This window comes from Pelophylax lessonae (genome assembly GCF_965119305.1).
Source record: "Pelophylax lessonae genome assembly, chromosome: 3".
NCBI lineage: Eukaryota > Metazoa > Chordata > Amphibia > Anura > Ranidae > Pelophylax > Pelophylax lessonae.
The window spans coordinates 505,090,059-505,113,155 of NC_138770.1; positions in this window are offsets into that span (position 1 = coordinate 505,090,059).

Below are 23,097 nucleotides of genomic sequence, written 5' to 3' on the forward strand. Positions count from 1 at the left end.
TCCGCCCTTCTTGTCTTCTCCTCTCCGGGGGTCTTCTGCTGTCTTCTCCTCTCCGAGGGTCTTCTGCTGTCCGCCCTTCTGCTGTCCAATCTTCTTGTCTTCTCCTCTCCGGTCTTCTGCTCTTTTGCTGTCGGCTGTCCTTCTTCCTCCGGTCCTCCTCCGACGACGTCTTCAGCGATTATGCCGGCCTCTGGTCTCTGCAGCTTATTATATAGCCATTAGGGGCGTGGCCGCCAGATGACGTCATCGGGAGACCACGCCCCCTTGTGTCACAGATGACAGTGCCGAATCGCAAAAAGTGGCCCAGACGTAAGACAGCAAAATCCTCCGGTGGTAAAGTGGTTAAAGAGAACAAAAACATAGCATGACTTTTATGGCGGCAGCTAAAACTCAGATAAGGAACAAGACATAGATACACAGAATTACATATACATATGTAGTTGGTCTCATAGAGAGTGAGGCATAACCGCTACATGCACAAGACCTTGACGTGTTTTAGAATATTGATTCCTTCTTCAGGGGGATAGTAGCAATGAGGTAGGTATCTGTACTATAGAGTAAAAAGATATATATAAGTATAAAAAAATACAAAATACACAAAGTATGCATTGAACTAGTCCAGAGAATTAGCTAATCCAAACGGAGAGCCATTGCCAAGTGGTCATCTCTTATTTTTCCGTAAATTTTTCATTCTAGAATTCTAAGAAGAAAAAGAGGCAGAAGAGTTAGATGATAATTGTGAAATAACAGAAGCTTGATCATCAGTGGGTCTATGTGTATACCGTTGCCGGGCATTAGGATAGGGGTTATTCCATCTACAGTATATGCCTGGCCGTCTTAAAAAGCCATATTCAGTTTTGGAATAAAACACAACGCTATTTCTGTCTGTTTTTTAACTGGCTGTTAGCTAAGGGATAGTAGGACAGCACAATAAAAGGCATACGTATAACAGGCAAAGTCGAAACAGCTACATTTGAAGTTAAGGCATCCACTTTAAATTTATCACCATGAATTCAGATAAGAGTATTAAAAGGACTCCTTTAACCTTGAAGACAAGATCTCAGGTTTCCAGCTCCAGAGATTCTGTGTGCTCCAGCAGATCATCAGTGAGTTCTGCAGCGCTCAGAGCAAGAGCAAAGGCAGAAGCAGCGCAAGCAGAAGTCTCTTATGCAGAAAAGGAGGCAAACATGATAAAGCAGAAAGCAGAGTTGATGAAGCAGAAAGCAAAGTTGGAAGCTAATATGCATGTGCTACAGAGTCAAAGGGCAGCAGTAGCAGCATCTGCAGAAGCTGCAGTATATGAAACTGCAGCTGTTTTAGAAGAGGATTCGCTTCAAGAGTTCGCAGAGATAGTTACTCATGATCCAGTACAAAGGACTTATGAGTATGTTCAGAATCATGCTCTGGAACAAAAAATAACAGAGCTTGTTCCTATCTCCAGAACAACTCCAAAGCTTCAATCCACTCCAAATATGCTTGAATTGCACACCTATACTGACAAATGTCCCAACACCAAGGGTGCGCATCCAAGAAAGCAGAGATTATGCAAATATACAACATCCATCCCATAACATGGATTATCGTGCATCCTCCTTCAGAGATGGCACATTAGGAACTTCAGAGACCACTGATCTAGCAAAGCACCTTATTCATCGAGATTTAGTGAGTACAGGGCTGCTAACATTTGATGATCACCCAGAGAACTATTGGGCATGGAAGACATCATTCCAGGGCATAACCAGAGACCTTAATCTTACATCCAGAGAAGAGCTAGATTTGCTGACAAAGTGGCTTGGGCCAGAGTCATCTCAACAGGCCAAAAGAATCAGATCGGTGCATGTTAAAAATCCAATTGCAGGAGTTAAAATGGTATGGCAGAGATTAGAAGACTGTTATGGCAGCCCTGAAATCATTGAAAATGCTCTGTTAAAGAAACTATAAAATTTCCCCAGAATCTCTAACAAAGACAATCTAAAGTTAAGAGAATTTGGTGACATGTTGTTGGAAGTAGATGCAGCGAAGTCTGGAGGCTACTTGCCAGGACTGGCATACCTGGACACAGCTCGTGGGTTTAAACCAATAATTGAAAAGCTCCCATATAGTCTGCAAGAAAAGTGGATTTCCCAAGGCTCCAAGTATAAAGAAGATCATGTCTCTTTCCCACCATTCAGTTTCTTCACTGGATTTATTGTCAACCAAGCCAAGACTAGAAATGATCCGAGCTTCATATTCTCAACATGCAGCAACCAAATTACAGCAAATACAGAGAAGACAGGAGCAAGGTACGGCAACAGACCATCAGTGTCAGTCAGAAATACGGAGGTGTCATCCACTAATTTGACTCCACAAGTAAGCAGCCATGAAAAGAAATCCATGGAACCGGACAGTCCATGTCCAATTCATAATAAACCACACCCACTGTCAAAGTGCCATGGGTTCAGAAGCAAGCACACTGATTAACGTAAAGCTTACCTGAAAGAAAATGGTATCTGCTTCAGATGCTGTGCATCCACCAAACATTTTGCTAAAGATTGCAAAGCTAACATAAGATGCAGAGAATGTAACAGTGACCAGCATATCTCAGCATTGCATCCAGGTCCAGCCCCCTGGGCAGCAGAGACTCTTATAACTGGAAAAGAGCAAGGCGGGGAGAAAGGTGAAGCTACCCCATCCACTATTGTATCCAAGAGTACAGAGGTATGCGCACAAGGGACAAGGCCCAGATCATGTTCCAAGATTTGTTTAGTGACTGTGTATCCCTCTTAAAAAACCTGAGTGTGCAGTGAAAATGTATGCAGTGTTAGATGATCAAAGTAATCGGTCATTAGCCAAATCAGAGTTCTTTGATATTGTAAGGGGTTAGCTCGGTTACCGGTGTGGATGACCCCTTGGGTGGGTTCACTACACAGAGAGACAGCCGAGGAGTGGTTGAAAACAACGGTCTATGGTTTATTCTTTCAGTTTTCTGGAAACAAGTGCAAGTATCCAAACAGCATAAATCAAACAAAGCATAAAATAAACCCTGGCCACTTAAGGGCGTCTATCTTCACAACACAGGAACCTACCTATGGAGTCTGTCCCAACCTACTGCTGGGCAGACACTGCTGGTCATACAGCAGAAAACCAATAGTCCATTTGTTTTCCTTTCACACAGAAAAAGTCAACACCACCTCACCTTCAGAGGTCTCTCTCAGCTCACTGCTCTCCTTAACACACAAAGCCTCAGGAGGCAGCAATCAGTGGTTATCCTCTGGATAACTTATAGAGGCCTTAATTGCCTCATTCTGAATAGCTGAAGCTTTCCAACATCCTTAAGCGCCCATTCAGACTGGCGCGACACGACTTGCTGGGGCGACCTGTGAAGTCGCGGTGCACAGCGTGGACCGCGACCTCGGCGCGACTTGCAGGGACTTCATATACTGTAATTGAAGTCAATGCAAGTCGCCTCCAGGTCGCCCCAAAGTAGTACAGGACCCTTTTTCTAAGTCGGAGCAACTTGTGTCGCTCCTATTAGAACGGGTCCTGTACTATTCAATGGCGAGCGAGCGACCGCAACTTGTCAGGCGACCAAGTCGCCTGACAAGTCGCGCTAGTTTGAATGGACCCTAAACCTTTCTGGCTACCTCTGCAGCCGACACCTGATAGTAATTAGTGAATTGTCTAAACAAGGCAGAAATGTATCTCCCGTCTATGACAACACCCACAGATTTACCTGACTTCCTGTCACATAACCCCCCCCCCCCCTCTTGTTTCAACCCTAGGGTTGGGACACAGGTTGCACTCGGGACAAACCATCTGCATTCCCCATTTTAACATTGGGGCGATGCGTTACCACAAAACTAAATTCCTGAAGGGCCAGGAACCACCTATTTATTCTCCTATTGGTCTCCTTGTTCTGTGCCATCCACTTCAATGGGGCATGATCCGTCACCAGTTCAAACTGTCTACCAAGGAGGTAGTACCTGAGAGAATCCAAAGCCCATTATACCGCCAAAAACACTCTTTCTCAATGGTGGCATAATTCTCCTCATGGGCCTTCAACTTTCGGCTGAGGCAGGGTGTTCTTCCCCCTTGATAATCTGGGACAGTACAGCTCCTAAACCCACATTTGACGCATCTGTCTGAACCACAAAGTCCCGTGAAAAATCAGACAAATTTAAAACTGGCGGACTACATAAGGCCTGTTTTAAAGCCTGAAAAGCTGTTTCTGCTTCGGGAGTCCATTTGATCATGAAAGACTCCTTCCCTTTGGTCAAATTGGTCAGGGAAGCAGCCTGTGAGGCAAAATGGGGAATAACCTGCGATCCCCAAAAATGCACGAACCTGTTTCTTGTTGGTGGGACGTGGCCAATCCTGAATAGCCTCAACTTTGTTTATTTGGGGCTTGATTAGACCTCTTCCAATGGTATACCCCAGATACTTCGCCTCTTCTAGCCCAAGGGTACATTTTTTTGGATTGGCTGTAAACCCGGCTTTCCAGATGGAATCTAACACAGCCTGAATTTTTGGTAATTGTGAGTCCCAATCCTCACTGTGGATGACCACGTCATCGAGGTATGCAGCAGCATAGGCTCTATGAGGTCGAAGGGTCTTATCCATGGTGCGTTGAAATATGGCGGGAGCATTCTGTAACCCAAAGGGCATCCTCCGATATTGGAAAGATCCGTCTGGAGTTACAAATGCTGTTTTTTCCCTGGCCGACCCCGAGAGAGGGATTTGCCAATATCCCTTAGTCAGGTCTAACGTCGTCATGTACCGGGCAGTGCCTAGGTGATCAATCAGTTCATCTATGCGGGACATAGGATAGGTGTCAAACTTAGTGATTTTATTCAGGTGGCGAAAGTCATTACAAAACCGCCAACTTCCATCTGGTTTGGGCACTAAGACAATGGGACTGGACCAATCACCCTTCTATTCCCCCCAACTCAAGCATTTTTTTTACTTCCTGGCGAATCGCCTCTCGCCGGGCTTCTGGAATTCTATAAGGCTTAAACTTGACCTTATCCCCTGGTGTGGTGATAATGTCATGTTTAACTCCGGAGACCAAACCTGGCAGGTCTGAAAACTTCTCCCTATTACGGAGCACAAATTCTTTAACCTCCTGTTGCTGAGTTTTGGACAGAGTCTCTGCTATCCCAACTTCAGGGACAGCCAGGTTAAATGGAGCAGAAAATCGGGTAGTCTCAGTGACCAAGGACTCTCTATCCTTCCATGGTTTTAACAAGTTTACGTGATAGAGCTGCTCAGGTTTTCGTCTTCCCGGTTGGCTAATTTTATAATTCACCACCCCCTTTCTCTCCAACACTTCATAGGGACCCTGCCATTTGGCTAGGAATTCACTTTCGACCGTGGGGACCAGCACCAACACCCTATCATCAGGTGCAAAATAACGGACCTGGGCCCCACGATTGTAAATCCTTTGTCACTTGGGCAATTCTATCTTGCATTTGTGCCACATGTTCAATCACACTTCGATGAGGGGAACTCTCACCCTCCCATATTTCCCTGGCAATGTCCAGTAGACCCCGGGGGTGCCTCCCATACAGTAGCTCAAACGGAGAGAGCCCTGTGGATGATTGGGGAACCTCTCTTATGGCAAACATAAGATAAGGGAGCAGATAATCCCAATTCTTTCCGTCTTTATCCACCACCTTCCTCAACATTTGTTTTAAAGTTTTATTAAACCTCTCCACTAACCCGTCTGTTTGAGGGTGATATACTGATGTACGTAATTGGGTCACTTTTAGGAGTTTACACAGTTCTCTGGTCACCCTAGACATAAACGGGGTGCCCTGGTCAGTTAGGACTTCCTTAGGAAGACCCACACGGCTGAAAACCTGAAATAACTCCTTGGCAATGGTTTTAGCACAGGTATTTCAGAGAGGAATGGCTTCTGGGTAACGGGTGGCATAGTCCATTAGTACCAAGATGTGCTGGTGCCCTCTAGTGGACTTCAGTAAGGGGCCAACCAAGTCCATGGCGATCCTCTCAAAAGGGACCTCGACAATGGGCAGGGGTACCAACGGACTGCGGAAATGTGGCGTGGGTGCAGTAATCTGACACACTGGACAGGAAGAGCAGTACAATTCTACTTCCTTAGTGATCCAAGGCCAATAAAACCTCTGGGTGATTCTCACCCGGGTTTTTTCTGCTCCCAAATGTCCCCCAAGAATGTGTCCATGGGCCAGTTCCAAAACCATCTTGCGGTACGGTTTAGGCACTACCAGTTGCTCAAGGGTGTCCTCTATCCTCTGTGACACTCGATATAACAGGTCCCTTTCAATAATGAAGTAAGGGAGGGCAATCCTCTCGTCAGGGTTAACTAACTCCCCATCTATCTTCACTACATTCTCCCAGGCTCTTAACAATGTGGGGTCCCTCAATTGCTCAGTGATAACATTTTCTCTATGCACCTCGAGGTCATCCAACCCTATCGGCCGCTGTTCCTCTTCTGAGGTAGCAGGCTCCTCCCTAGGGACTGGTGTTTCCCCTGCTAAGACAGTTAGGGGATTCTGGAGTAGATGTTTCAGGCTCAGACGAACCACCTACTGGGGAATCTGGGCAATCCCAGAGTTGTTAGGTACCTTTCGACCAGGTCTACCAGTTTGTCTGCAGTTTCCGTACCATCATGGCTCACCCATTTCTGCAGGGTGTTAGGAAGAGACCTAAGAAATTTGTCCATGACTACTCGTTCCAAAATTTTTGGTCCGGACAGAATTTCTGGCTGCAGCCATTTCCTAGTCAAATGGATGAGGTCATACATCTGCGACCGAGGTGGCTTCCTCAGCTGATAACTCCAATTTTGGACCCGCTGAGCACGGACATCCAAGGTTACCCCAAAACGTGCCAATATTTCCTCTTTTAATCGATCATAGTTTTTTGCATCTGCAAGCTCCAAATCAAAATATGCCTTTTGGGCTTCTCCAGATAATAGGGGGGCCACTACACCAGCCCACTTTTCTTTAGGCCAACTCTCTTTCTCCGCTGTTCTTTCAAACGTGGTCAGAAACATCTCAGGGTCATCATCTGCAGTCATCTTTGGCAATAAATGGCTTACACGAAAAGTCGGTATGTTACTGGCCTGACTCCCAGCCTCGGTCTGCTGTCTCTGAAGCTGTTTCACCATGGCCTCCATTTGCTGCTGGTGTCTCTGTTCCAGGCCTGCAATGCTCTCTTGGTGAGCCTGTTGTTGAGCTGCAAGGCTCCGCTGAAAACCCGCATTTGTCTGCTGTTGATTTGCATTTTCCTGCTGTTGATTTGCATTTGCTATAACCAGTTGTTTCAGTATCTCCTCCAATTTGGGTTTACTTTAACTGCTCGCGGCACTCCACCATGTGTAAGGGGTTAGCTCGGTAGCGGGTGTGGGTGACCCCTTGGGTGGGTTCGCTACACAGAGAGACAGCCGAGGAGTGGTTGAAAACAACGGTCGATGGTTTATTCTTCCAGTTTTCTAGAAACAAGTGCAAGCATGCAAACAGCATAAATCAAACAAAATATAAAATAAACCCTGGCCACTTGGGGCGTCTACCTTCACAACACAGGAACCTACCTATGGAGTCTGTCCCAACCTACAGCTGGGCAGACACTGCTGGTCATACAGCAGAAAACCAATAGTCCATTTGTTTTCCTTTCACACAGAAAAAGTCAACACCACCTCACCTTCAGAAGTCTCTCTCAGCTCACTGCTCTCCTTAACGCACAAAGCCTCAGGAGGCAGCAATCAGTAGTTATCCTCTGGATAACTTATAGAGGCCTTTATTGCCTCATTCTGAATAGCTGAAGCTTTCCAGCATCCTTAAACCTTTCTGGCTACCTCTGCAGTCGACACCTGATAGTAATTGGGGAATTGTCTAAACAAGGCAGAAATGTATCGCCCGTCTGTGACAACACCCACAGATTTACCTGACTTCCTGTCACAATATGTTTAACATTAGTGGTGAAACACTGTCCTACACTCTAAAATCATGCTCAGGCATTATGGAAAAAACAGGGCGTAGGGCGTCCAACTTCACTGTTCAGTCTATTGATAGGCAAATACACATAGAACTTCCCACACTCATTGAATGTGACATGATACCTGATGACAGGTCAGAAATTCCAACACCTGAGGTTACACAGCATTTCTCTCATCTGAAATCCTTAAAAGACAAGATCCCAGAACTTGACCCTAATGCCCAAATTCTTCTCTTGCTAGGAAGGGATATCCTAAGGGTGCACAAGGTACGTGAGCAGATTAATGGGCCCCATAACACACCTTATGCACAATGTTTGGATTTAGGTTGGGTTATAGTTGGGGAAATTTGTTTAAGAGGAATTCATAGATCAGTAGCTGTGAACTCTTTTAAGACAAGTGTGCTGCCTAGTGGACGCACTCCTCTGTTCAGCCCTTGCACTAGCTATATGCAGGTTAAAGATATTTTTTATGCTAGCAAACAACAGCCACGCACCCTCTCACTATGCTATTTAGGAACTGCAACTAACAGTGTAGACAGTTTAGGTGATAACGTGTTTGTTAGAACTTTAAATGATGAAAAATCTGCTATGTCTATTAAAGATAGAATGTTCCTTAATATAGTTGAAAAAAGAGATGTTTGTTGATGAAGAAAATTTCGCTGGCCATGCCCTAGATTGCCAAACAATATAAAACAAGCACAAAAAAGATTCCTGGTTCTACAACATTCTCTTAAAAAAAAGTTGTTGAAAGAACATTTTGTGAGGTTTATGCAAAAGATCTTTGACAATGACCAAGCAGAACCTGCCCCACCATTGGAAACAGGTGAGGAATGTTGGTACCTACCAATCTTTGGCGTCTAGCACCCTCACAAACCAGAGCAGATCAGGGTGGTTTATGATTTAAGTGCTCAGTATCAAGGCATCTCATTGAATGACACACTTCTCAGTGGACCCAATTTAATACACTGTTAGGTGTCCTTCTGCGTTTCCGCAAAGAACAAGTTGCAATTACTACTGATGTACAGCATATGTTTTACTGTTTCATAGTTAGAGAAGATCATCGCAACTTCTTAAGGTTTCTTTGGTTTTCGAGACAACGACTGTAACAGAGAAATTACAGAGTTCAGAATGAAAGTGCATGTCTTTGGAAACAGCCCTTCTCCTGCCATAGCCATTTATGGTCTAAGACAAATAGCTAAGCAGGGAGAGTGTGAGTATGGTAAAGATGTAAAAGAGTTTATCTTAAGAAATTTTTACATAGATGCTGGACTCACTTCTTTGCCTACTGAAGCTGAAGCAGTCAGTCGTCTGCTAAGGGCCAGGGAGATGCCTGCAGAATCAAATCTAAAGCTACACAAAGTGGCGTCCAATAGAAGTTCAGTTACGGAAGCATTTCCAGCAGATGACAGAGCTAAAAATCTAAAGGATCTTGTTTTAGGTGTCGACCCTCTGCCACTTCAACGGAGCTTAGGAGTGAGTTGGAATCTACAGACTGACAGTTTTACCTTTCAAGTATCCAGAGAAGTAAGGCCATTCACGCAAAGAGGTATCCTGGCCACAGTAAACAGTCTTTATGACCCACTTGGATTTGCAGCCCCAGTCACTATACAAGGCAAAATCTTAGTTAGGGAGCTCTCAGTAGATCAGTGTGCCTGGGTTTCCCACTCTTACCAGATCGAGGAGGTCAGTGGATGACATGGACAGAAGATTTGACTAAATTTGACTAAATTGGAAGATCTCAGTATTCCCAGATCCTATGCCCCAGTGTCAATGTCTCCCACAGTACAAAGGGTGGTACATATTTTTTCTGATGCTTCCACTGTAGCTCTTTCATTCTCACATGTAGGGCTCAATGTTTTCGGGCCTTGGAATGTATTGTCTCCTTATACTAGAGGACACCCTGCCGAGAGTAAGAGATGGGCTATAATGTTCACTTGTTTAAATACTAGAGCAGTTCATTTGGAGGTGATTGAATCCATGTCATCTTCAAGTTTTATTAATGCCTTGAGAAGATTTTTGTCTCTTCGTGGACCAGTCATGCAATTCCGATCAGACCAAGGGACAAACTTTGTAGGAGCCTACAAAGAACTACAAATTAACTCAGAAGATCCCGAGATCCAAAAGTACCTACTGGGTCAGGGATGCACTTGGACCTTTAATGCTCCCCACTAATCTCATATGGGAAGAGTGTGGGAGAGAATGAGTGGTATTGCTAGGCGTATTCTAGACTCAATGTTGATGCAAAATAAAAACATTCGACTCTCACATGATGTACTACCCTGATGGCTGAAGTTACAGCTATAATGAACTCTAGACCATTGGTTTTCATTTCAACAGATCCTGAGAGACCTGAAATTCTTTCGCCAGCAATGCTCTTGACTCAAAAAACTTGTACAATATCAGCTCCTCCTGGTGAGTTCCCCCTAAAAGATCTTTACAGGTGTCAGTGGAAGTAAGTTCAGAACCTTGCTGAAACCTTTTTGAAACGTTGGAGGCAAGAGTATTTATCATCACTCCAAACTAGAAGAAAGTGGATAGAGGAGAAACCAAATGTTGAAGAAGGAGATCTTGTGTTGTTGAAAGACCCTCAAGCAAAGCGCAACGATTGTCCAATGTGTCTTGTCATGAAGACCATTTCCAGCGGTGATAGTAGAATTCACAAAGTAGAGGTCAAAGCCATTAAACAAGGAATTGCTAAAGTATATCTCAGGCCTGTCTCAGATTTGATTGTTTTTGTCCAAAAGATAGAGTCACCTGTTGGAATAGTATAGTAATTCATAGATTTTATAGTAGTGGCATATATTTATACCAGGCGGGGAGTGTGCTGTCTATTATAGGATTGTCTATAGGATTTTCATTTTGAGGACACCTGCTGGTTGCCTGTTGCAATTGCAGTTCAGTTCCTCACAGGAAGAAACAGAAAGGCTTGCCTTTTGTTAATAAAGTTTCTTTTTGAACAACATACAATTTTCACCTTGGTTACTACATAACAATTTTACCTCAGACACAGAAGCCATTTTAGTTCTGATGCAGACAAGTGAAGATCTCTATATTTGCCCCTAGATACACAAATGCATATAAGTCTATTTATTATTTCCCAAAGTTCATTTTACACTTGGACTGCACTGTTGTGTGTTTGATATATAATTTTAATATAAGCTTTCTGCATATTAATGTTTAATGTTGTGCTTATTTGCAAAGTGTCACATGTAATACATAATTGTAATTCTAAGTCTCTCTGATTGTATTGCAGTTTACAGAAATATTGATAGAAGTAAATTCAGTTTTTGAATAAAACACAATGCTATTTCTGTCTGTTTTTTTAACTGGCTGTCAGCTAAGGGATAGTAGGACAGCACAGTCATGGCAAATTTTTTTAGAAAAAAAAATTCCCCCGCTCCGCCGCATTACTAATTGACAGGGCTGTGTGCATTTAAAACGACAAGGTCTTGCAGGCTTTGTGCCTGTCGGCCTGTAGTTTTCAATGAACTACCACGGTGCTCATTCATGCTTCCTGTCAGATAGTATCTGCTTGCCTGTACGGGATGTATGGGAAAGCAGATACACTGGCAGATCTGCAGGTAACCTGCATGGCACCAGAAATCTGCTGATCGATGGTGCAACGCTCTACAGGCCCAATAAATAAATACACTTTTTTTTTTACCTGCAAAAAAAATGCATTTATTATTTTTTTCCAAAAAGTAAACTTATCCTTAAAATTTTTTTTATTTTTTTATTTTATCCTGCCCAAAATATACTGACCATGGCCAGTAAGTCAACGCTACACCACGGTACAAGGCCAGACCAAGCGGGTGGGTGATTATCCAGAAGGAGCAGCTGCCCCATGCAGTGTTTAATGTGAATTACTACCTGCAAAAAAAGTGAGCATTTATTATTTTTTCCAAAAAGTGAACTTCTCGTTTAAAAACATTTTTTTATTAAATCCTGCCCAAAATATACTGACCATGACCTTTGACCCTAGCTTGACTCAAACACTAACCCTGGCCGTGACCTAGCAATACTTCATTGTATTTCTTTTTATTAATTTTTCTTTTTTTAACACGTTTTTTTTTTTTTCTCCCTGCAAGGAGAGAGAAATACAATATATCTCTTCATCCATTTAGAGAGAAAGAAAACACAGGGGCGTTCTGCACAGTGACTGATTAATGTCATAGCCAATCCAGCTATTACAGCAATCAGGTGACCCAGAACTGTACCGATCTTAAGTAGGAGATCCGGGGCTCCCGATAAGAACCCAGTCTCCAGCACAAAGACAAGTACGTGTATATGCAGCCCCAATGAAAAAAGCCCAGTTCAGCGAGGCCACATATATGGGTACTGTTGGCGGGAAGGGGTTAAATAACAAGCACCTCTCCTGATAATGAAAAACCAAAAGAAATTATTTCTTCATGTTTTTTGCCCCATCGCATTATTGATAAGCATTTGGTAGCACATACCTCTGGCCAGATTAAGCACAGTGAAGTAGTCACATATTACGAAAAAGCAGTAAATGGGCTTTAAATAATGGTATCCCTGGCCCAGGCAGTTGCGGGGTATTTTGTCTTAGCAACATTTCTCTGATTGGCCTGCAGGAAGGGAGGGGAGGAGTGTCTGCTTCTGGCTTTGTCTGGGGTTATTGATGATGTCACATGCCGATATCACATAGTCTACCCGGTCCTTCCCCTCTTAGGTTGTGGAGACGACTTTTTCTTGGGAGGTAAGAATATGGATTATTTGCCCCCTTGCTCTTCTTTGTGATGGTGACTTGCAGTGCACATCTGGGTCTGAAGTCAGTAAGTCAACACTACACTATGGTTCAATGCCAGACCAAGGGGGTGGGTAGTTATCCAGGAGGAGTAGCTGCCCCATGCATAGTGCTGAATGTGAAGGAAGTTTGGCGCTATGTGGCGAAGTAAACCCATAGCAGCAGACACTAATGGCATTTTGTGATGTACCTATACTGAAATGGATTGTGACTGGAGAGCCCTCTGCTTGCAGCCACCTCTAAATACAGCCTGTGCCATGATCTGTGACATAAGCATGTTACAAATATATGGTGCTTCTTGCAGCTGTACAGGTGCTACCACTGGACAACAGGAGAGGGAACTCGCCAGCAGATGTTCGACTGTGGCAACGCCATGCCAAGGTCCAGGGAGTAAAATTCAGGGAGCTGGGAATTTGTGCTGGAGGTGGTTTTGTCATGAAGGTAAGGGGAGGAATGTATTGGGAGGAACTTTTAATTGGGTGGCACTTTGTCCTTTACTTACTGCTGTCCTTTTACCCTCTGTGTGTTATGCACTCTTAACCCAGAGCAAAGTAGGCTTAGACAGGTTTAAACCCCATGCACACAGAGCATCAGAAAAAACGAGCTGCAGAGCCACTTCTAACGCCAGGAAAAAGCAGCTGTAAAAACGTGCTTTCAGTAGCTTTTTCCATTGGTGTTATTGCACGTTTGGCCATGTCGCTTTTAGCAGCGTTTTTCCTGCCTCCATTCAAAATCAATGGTTCCCTATGGGGGATGATCCGACTTGCAGTGCGACTTGCGCTCTGAGAAACTTGAGGGGGAACTCCACGCTAAATGGGGAAAAAAATTCCATGGGGGTCCCCTCAAAATCAATACCAGACCTGAAGGGCCTGGTGTGGAACCCCACGCCGTTTGTTTCCCCATTTTGGCGTGCAGTAGTTTAGTATGGCGGGGGGGGGCAGGGCCGGCCTTAGGTGTTCAGGCGCCCTGTGCGAGCTAATCCTGTGGTGCCCCCCCCCCCCCATCCTCACCCTTCGCCCCCCCTAAACATGGCTGTATCTATTAAAAAACGATTTAAGAGTATAATTGCTGCTAATTGACTGCAGCAGCAAGATAAAAACAGGGAAAAAATCAGTGCAAAAATACTCTAAGTATTTACCCTAAAATGATATATAAATATATCACCCAAATCTGTTTCTGTTGTAAAAAGTGCACAGTGAAAAATTAATAATTAAATCTGCATGGATGCTACAGTATACTGTACATATCATCTATCACTACTAAATAAATAACAATTAAATATTCATACCCTCTAAAAAGTGCAGAAAAATGAATCAACATAGCGTGATTCCATAAAATACATCAGCTTTTATTTAAGTCTGGTGAGTCAGTTTGGGGTGATTGGTGGAAGCAGCACATAGGGTGATTTTTTGGCGCACACCTTCCGTTGAAGATTTGTCACCATAAATATTTGTTTGCACTTTTGTGCACATTTTCTTGCACCTTTTTTGCACTTCATTGGATTTTTCTTGGAACTTTTTTATGATCACTAATAACTTAGCCCCCCTTACATCAGAGCCCCCCCCCACAGAGCCCCCTTACATCAGAGAACCCCGCACAGAGCCCCCTCTTACATCAGAGACCCCCCACAGAGCCCCCCTTAGATCAGAGAACCTCGCACAGAGCCCCCTCTTACATCAGAGACCGCCCACAGAGCCCCCTCTTACATCAGAGACCCCCCACAGAGCCCCCCCACACATAACCCCCCCTTACATCAGAGAACCCCGCACAGAGCCAACTCTTACATGAAAGACAGCCCCAGAGCCCCCTCTAACATCAGAGACCCCCCACAGAGCCCCCTCTAACATCAGAGACCCCCCACAGAGCCACCTCTTACATCAGAGACCCCCTTACATCAGAGAACCCCGCACAGAGCCCCCTCTTACATCAGAGACCCCCCACAGAGCCCCCTCTTACATTCTTACATCAGAGACCCTCCCCCCACAGAGCCCCCCCCCCACACACAGAGCCCCCTTACATCAGAGACCCCCACAGAGCCCCCTCTTACATCAGAGACCCTCACAGAGCCCCCTCTTACATCAGAGACCCCCCACAGAGCCCCCTCTTACATCAGAGACTCCCCACAGAGCCCCCTCTTACATCAGAGACCCCCCACAGAGCCCCCTCTTACATCAGAGACCCCCCCCCCACAGAGCCCCCCCACACACACAGAGCCCCCTTACATCAGAGACCCCCCACAGAGCCCCCTCTTACATCAGAGACCCCCACAGAGCCCCCTCTTACATCAGAGACCCCCCACAGAGCCCCCTCTTACATCAGAGACCCCCCACAGAGCCCCCTCTTACATTAGAGACCCTCAAAGAGACCCCTACAGAGCCCCCTCTTACATCAGAGCCCCCCCACACACACAGAACCCCCCTTATATCAGAGAACACCGCACAGAGCCCCCTCTTACATCAGAGACCCACCACAGAGCCCCCTCTTACATCAGAGACCCCCCCCCCCACACACAGAGCCCCCCTTACATCAGAGAACCCCGCACAGAGCCCCCTCTTACATCAGAGACTCCCCACAGGGCCCCCTCTTACATCAGAGACCCCCCACAGAACTCCCCTTACATCAGAGAACCCCGCACAGAGCCCCCTCTTACATCAAAGACCCCCCACAGAGCCCCCTCTTACATCAGAGACCCCTCCCACACACAGAGCCCCCCTTACATGAGAGACCCCCCACAGAGCCCAGCTTACATCAGAGAACCCCGCACAGAGCCCCCCTTACATCAGAGACCCCCCACAGAGCCCCCTCTTACATCGGAGACCCCCCACAGAGCGCCCTCTTAAATCAGAGACCCTCACAGAGATCCCCACAGAGCCCCCTCTTACATCAGAGCCCCCCCACACACACAGAACCCCCCTTACATCAGAGAACCCCACACAGAGTCCCCTCTTACATCAGAGACCCCCCACAGAGCCCCCTCTTACATCAGAAACCCCCCAAAGAGCCCCCCCTTACATCAGAGAACCCCGCACAGAGCCCCCTCTTACATTAGAGATCCCCTTACACCAGAGAACCCTGCACAGAGCCCCCTCTTACATCAGAGACCCCCCACAGAGCCCCCTCTTACATCAGAGACCCTCCCCCTCACAGAGCCCCCCACACACAGAGCCCCCTTACATCAGAGACCCTCAGAGGGCTCTGAGGAAGAGGCTAGACCTCCAAACGCGTCAGCCGTCATCTCATCGGTTATGGACGATTATATGGACTAAACCCAGACATTTGAGCAATCTAGCTTGATATGATATACTGTTATCTACGTCTGTGAGTAGCCATTTTTTAATGTTACATAATAAAGCCTTTTATTGAGGATAATGCGCTAGGTTGGTGCGCCCTTTTTTGTTTTCTTTGCTTCTAGTACCGGTGGACTACCCCAGTCCGATATGGGCAGCAAGACCCTAGCCATCTGAGAAGCCAGTTGTCAGTCCTGTGAGGAATGTGGTCGAGGGGTTTGGATACCAAGCGCTGGAGAAGAGTGGTCACACCTTATTGTTTTTTGGAGTCCGTAGGTGACACAGGCACAGCAGGAGGTAAGCAGCGGCCGCGGCCTGTGTTGACCCTGTCCAGACCGTGGTCGCCGGCCTGATCATCAGGAGCAACTGACTGCGAGCTGTGATGGCCGCACGGCGCCCCTGTTGCCCATGGCACCCTGTGCGGCCGCACAGCTCGCACACCCAAAGGCCGGCCCTCACCACCTATCAAACACTTCTGAAAATCAATCCAAATGCAGATTGCTTTTCAGAGGAACAACAGTCCTTTAACATACAGTATAAAAAGTAAAAATTACTATGAAATAAAATGAAATAAATTAGTGACCTACAGATATGTGTAATGGAAGCTGCAGCGTAGGGTTTTGCATCCAAGATTCAAATTGTCTTTAGTCTTGGGCAAGCAAATCTTTCAGTGATCTTTCCGTTTCTTTTCAATGATTTTTATATGTATATATTTTTTTTTTTTTCTCCCTGCAAGGAGAGAGAAATACAATATATCTCTTCATCTATTCAGAGACAAAGAAAACACAGGGGCATTCTGCACAGTGACTGATTAATGTGATAGCCAATCAGCTATTACAGCAATCAGGTGACCCAGAACTGTACCAATCTTAGGTACGTCTTGGGCAAGCAAATCTTTCAGTTTCTTTTCAATGATCTTTATATGTATATTAAAGCACACTGTTAGGTCTCATTTATACAGGCATACTACTGTCTGCATTCTGGAAGTGCACCTGCACCCATGTCAAATTGGGAGCAGTGGCCGCATCCGTGCAGCCACTGTGTACCAGCAGACACCAATGGGACTGTTTGCATGGAGATGCACGGAACACGTGTACACCCCCATGCAAATATAGCCCTCGTAGGAGTGTATACTGTAGTACACCCTATGAATATGGCCTTTTGGCAATGTCATGATTAATAAACTCTGCACATGCGCAGGATGTACATCATCTCGACAATCAGACGAAACCAGCCAGAAAATGTCAGTAGCCAGCTGGGAGCTCTGGGACATTGCAGCACTGGAGAGCAGGTGAGTATAATTAATTTTAAAGGATTCCTGCATTGTAAGTGGATACAGTTTATTCTTTTTTAAGTGTGGTAGTCTGAACTCTCCACATTACTCCTGACCCTGGCACTGTGTGTTAGGCACTCATGACTGAGAATAGAGTAGGTGCAGATTTGATTTAACCATACACCTTCAAGCCCTTCCCACTGTTACAGCCATTTGGCATCATCTACCACACTATGCACACCACATTACATCACTCAATGTGCCCATGGGTGCCCCAGATCTTTCACACAACTAGCAAATCCCTTTCTGAGAGGAGTGACTGCAAGGTAACTCCCATCAGAAGGAGCAGGCACCTTGAAAGCTGCTAGAGGTAGGAGTTTGCTCTCTCCTCTTCCCAATAGAACCCTAATGTGGACAGGAGAGAAAGGGCAGTAAAAACAGACTGCCCATCCTCCTGTCCCCCCCTTGTCATGTGACATATCACATGACCGGAGAGGGAAAGACGTAGCAGCCGCCTTCATTCCAAGTGGGTGCCTCTCTGAGACTGAGGTGTGAGCTGTACACATGGGAGGGCGCAGTTTGCCATCTTTACCCTGGGTGCTGGGTGACCTTGTTCTGGCACTGCTTGGGACAGTTATCTTACATGTGCCCCCATTGTCTGCATTTATAGCAACAGGGCTGGGGTGCTCTTCCTGTATGTCTCCATCTGTTTCGTAAACCAGGAGATCCTCCCCTAAACCTTGGGGCTGGTGGAATTGGCATGAACCTTTTCATAAGTCCCCGGGTAAATCCTTGATGAATTTGCATCTTGCATCACTTCTGTCCAATATTTTTGCTCCAGTCCCAGAGAGTGGCTCTAGGTTAACGTCCCCTAGAAACTGACAATTAAGTTCTCTCATGTCATTCCCTAGAAGAATGTCAGCAGGAAGTCCTGCAATTACTCCAACAGAACAAAGTTTCTCCCCAAAACCATAATCCAGGAGAACTGTAGCCTTTGGGATGTGTTTTCTAGCACCTCTGCTTATTCAATAGAAAATCCAGGGCCTTCCTCAATCGCTGCCGGCAGGGCTGGTACATGAGGTGGGCAGGAGGGACATCTGCCCTGGGCGGTGCCCATATCTGTAATGAGGGGGGTGCACTGGGAGCTTCTCCTGCCTGACAGGAGTGATTATCATTCTCCCTCGTGTTACTGTACAATGTATGATTTCTGGACTCCCTGTTCCAGCCACTACACCTCTGCCTTCTCTCTTCTGCAGCTGTTAATCACTCCTCTCCTTCCAAACTCCCCTCCCCCTGTCAGCTTGTTCTCCTTCCTGGCCAGGTCACTCGAGTTGGTCACTTTCTCCGTCTCATCTCACTTCCCTGCACAATTATGAGGCAGCACCTATTCTCCTGCTCCGCTCTCCTGTTCACATCAACCCTTCACCTTCTTCCATCAGCTGTCCCCTCCATAAATCTGTGCTGTATGTCCTGCAGCCTCTGCTCTCAGTTCTGGGCACACGGCCATTTAGCTGACCCTGTCCTGCCCTGCCCCAAAATGCAGCCTTAGCACTTTCTCTACAGTCCTTCACTCTGCTATTCATTAACACATATTCTTACTACCCAGACCAATCCCCCCCCCCCCCCCCGCCTATCCACTCTTTCTTATCCCTAATAACCTGTGAACTGTGGTTTGGCCCCAGTGTGATTGTATGTGCGCTTTACCTGGACTTTAGGTGCACTTCTATTGAATTTCTATTACAAAGTGCGTTTTCATGAAAGCACATCAAAGTCCTGCATGCTGCATCTTTGATGCGGTTTCAGAAAAAGCACTGTGTAATAGAATTCAATAGAAGTGCACCTAAAATCCAGGTAAAGCGCACATACAATCACACTGTGGCCAAACCACAGTGCACCAGTGTGAGCCTACTATAAGGCTATTCACACCTTTCCATGTCAGCCACAAAATTGTTGCTTTCCTGACACACACACAAAAACACACTGTCCATTAGTAGACGTGTGACAGTGCCATTGGTGGTGGCACCCCCACACATCTGCTAACACATGCATTTTCACATGCACCAAACCACATAGTGTCTCAAAAGTGAAACATCTGGGGGGTCTGTCTAGAGCCCTGATATTTCATCAAAGCCCCCCAACAGGGCAGTTAAAAATGTAAATATATATTAGTAAAACATTTGTAAAAAATAAATAATTTAGGGCTTCTTCACACGTTTTTGTCTCTGAAAAGCAACCAGAATTCAGGTTGCTCTTCAGAGAGCATTTGACAGGAGGTAAGGAGCTGTTTTATCGCCTCCTTACAGCCTGCAACAAACCTTACACCATTATTAGTCCTATCTAAAGGTGGTGGTGGGGAGGGGGGGGCAGCTTGCCATGTTTGTCCTGGGCACTGGATGACCTTGCCCCGGCACTGTGCCCTCACACTACATAGTTCAAGATTACACCGGCTTCTGAACAGTCTTATTGGAAAACCAGGATTTGATCAGCAACTGGGAGTCCCAGCTGTCAGAATACAATAGTAGAGCTGGGGAAGATCCCTCCATTAACATTGCTTGTGTGGATGGGGAATATGTCAGTTTTGTTTTTGTTCAGCCCACTGGGATGAAATAAAAAAACCAAACCCTCAGTGTGTACCCAGCTTTAAGTACTTGAAGACCAAATGCCTGCAATGCACTGTGGATGGGCGGCTCGCACAGGCAAAGTGACGTAACTGTGGGGCGCTGCCTACTTACAGGTTTGGACATGTGTACTATTGTAAAAAAGCGGGAGCCTGTCAGCAAATCCCAGCCAATGATTCACAGCAGGGACTTGCTGATCATCTGTGTGCAATCACATCCGAGAGCTCTGTGTTGACAATGGTCCAGGCATGTGGGTGGATCCAGACTCCATGGTTGCAATTTTGCCCCAGCCTGGACTGGCCCTTTGACGTCAGAAGACAACAGACTTCAGCCCGCTGTGTGTTGAAAACAGGTCATAGGAGTGCAAAACGAACTGCACTCCTGTGATCCATAGAAGTACAGCCAAACGAGCTTTGGCTGTACTTCTTCTTTAACCACTTTACCACCGGAGGATTTTGCTGTCTTACGTCTGGGCCACTTTTTGCGATTCGGCACTGTGCGACTTTAACTGACAATTGCGCGGACGTGCGACGCCATACCCAAATGAAATTGACGTCCTTTTTTTCCCACAAACAGAGCTTTCTTTTGGTGGTATTTGATCACCTGTGCGATTTTTACTTTTTGCGCTATAAACAAAAAAATGCGTAAATTTTGAAAAAATAACAATATTTTCCAAATTTTTTTATATGAAATTACCCCCAAAAAAATGTAAGCGTATTTTGATTGGTATGCGCAAAAGTTACTGCGTTTACTAACTAAGGGAAAGATTTCTGTCATTTTTGGTGTTTTTTTTTAACGCATAATGGCGGCGCTCTGCGATTTTTTTGCGGGACTGCGACATTGCGGCGGACAGATTGGACCCCTGACTGACATTTTTGACACTTTTGGGGGTACCAGTGACATTTCTACAGTAATCAGTGCTATAAATATGCACTGTTACTGTAAAAATTACACTGGCAGGGAAGGGGTTAATTTTATTGGAGAGGGAGGGGTTAATGTATGCCTGGTGCTTACTGACGTGTGTGGGGGGAGGTGACTGAGTGACACAGGGACAGATCCAGGGTTCAGCTATGCTGAACCCTGCAATCTGACCCTGCCTGTCACTTAGGAGATCCGCCCGCTTGTGTTTACACAAGCGGGCTGATCTCCACACTCGATGCCAGACATCACATGTGATTCGCACCGCTGTGTAGATTGCATGCGATGTCTGCAATGCAATTTCACCCATACAAAATGAATGGCTGATATCGCATTCGCACCAAAATGGTGCAGGACCCTTTTTTTGGTTTACATGGGAATCGGATCACATGGGTGTTCAAACCTATGCGATCTGATTCCTGCACCATTTCACAGTTCGCACTGCAATCTGCGGATGTCATTAACTCTACATTGACACCCCCAGCGTTTCGCAGATCTGTGTGAACCACTGTGCGATTCTGGTGTGATGCGGGAAGCGGCACTGATTCGCAGAATTTCCAGTATCGCACCAGTGTGAACTGGGACTCAGTGCTGTCGCACTTTGAATGATAATCGCGTGGTCATGCAACACTTTACCTGAACAAAAGTCTTATTTTTTTCACACAAATTTAGCTTCCTTTTAGTGGCATTTAATCACCATTGGGATTTTTAGTTTATGCTAAAGTAACAAAAAAATACTGAAAATTTTTTGTTTGTTAAAAAAATTTGCAAACAGGTAATTTTTGTCCTTCACTGATGTGAACTGATGAGGCAGCACTGATGGGCAAGTCCCGCGGACTAGCTCCCGCTGTGTGTATTTACAGCGGGAGCGAGGCTGCGGTGGCGCCCCCTAGTGCCTTAAAGCAAAATCATGTACATATACGCGATTTTGCGCTTAAAGCGGTGTTCCAGCCTCCTCCTGCAAAAATTAAAAGTCAGCATCTACACATACTGTAGCTGCTGACATTTAACCACTTCAATACCGGGCACTTTCACTCCCTTCTTGCCCAGGCCAATTTTCAGCTTTTAGCGCTGTTGCATTTTGAATGACAATTGCGCGGTCATGCAACACTGTACCTAAACCAAATTTATGTCATTTTTTCCCACAAATAGAGCTTTCTTTTGGTGGTATTTGATCACCGCGAGGTTTTTTTACTTTTTTGCCACACAAATAAAAAAAGACTGAAAAGTTTGAAAAAAAAAAAAAAGTTTTTTTGCTTATGTTATAAAATTTTGTAAATAGATGTTTTTTCCAGCACTAATGAGGCCGCACTGACAGGCACTGATGGGGTGACACTAATATGCGGCACTGATAGGTAGCACTGATATGCAGCCCTGGTGGGCAATATTGGGAACTGGTGGGCGGCACTGATCGATGGCAATGATGGGCACTGGTGGGCAGCACTGATGGGGAGGGCACCACTGGCAGGCTCCCTGATTACCATCCCCCCCAAGGGTCTGCACTGGTAATCAGTGCACTGGAGCACAGACCCCCCCCCCCAGGAGAGCCGCAGATCGGCTCTCCTCTACTCGTGCCTGTCAGGCACAAACTGAGGAAAGCGGATCATTGGCTTTTTCTATTTACTATGTGACCACCTGTGATTGGACACAGCTGGTCACATGGTAAAGAGCCTACAGATCGAGATCGGAGATGCGGTGTGTCAGAGTGACACACCACAGCACTGATCGCCGCTCTGCGCGCATTATCCTGCTCAACGTCATGTAACGGCGGGTCAGGATAATGCAACCACCTTCCCGCCGTCAATTGCCTATAGAGCGGGCGGGAAGCGGTTAATATTAGGACACTTACCTGCCTGGAGTCCAGCGATGTCGGCAACGCAGCCAATGTTTCCATCGGCTCTCGGGTCCTGCCGCCGCCATTGCCGGTAAGGGAACCCGGCAGTGAAGCCTTGCGGCTTCACGGGCGGGTCCCTACTGCACATTCGGCTTGGCTTAGCAGGCGGGGGAAGGAAGAGGGGGGTCAAACTTCCGAGGGACAGCGCTGTCTCCCGGAAGTGGGGAAGGGTACAGGTCAAAAACAGGTACCCGTTCCCCCCTCCCCCCTGAAAGGTGCCAAATGGGGCACCGGGGGAAGGGGGGGGGAAGCAAATGAGCAGAACTTCAACTTTTGGGTGGAACTCCGCTTTAACCACTTGCCGTCTGCTCACTAGAGCTCTACTGCGGCAAAGTGGCTCGATAACGTCTGACGACGTAGACCTAAAGGCCCGTACACACGTACCGATC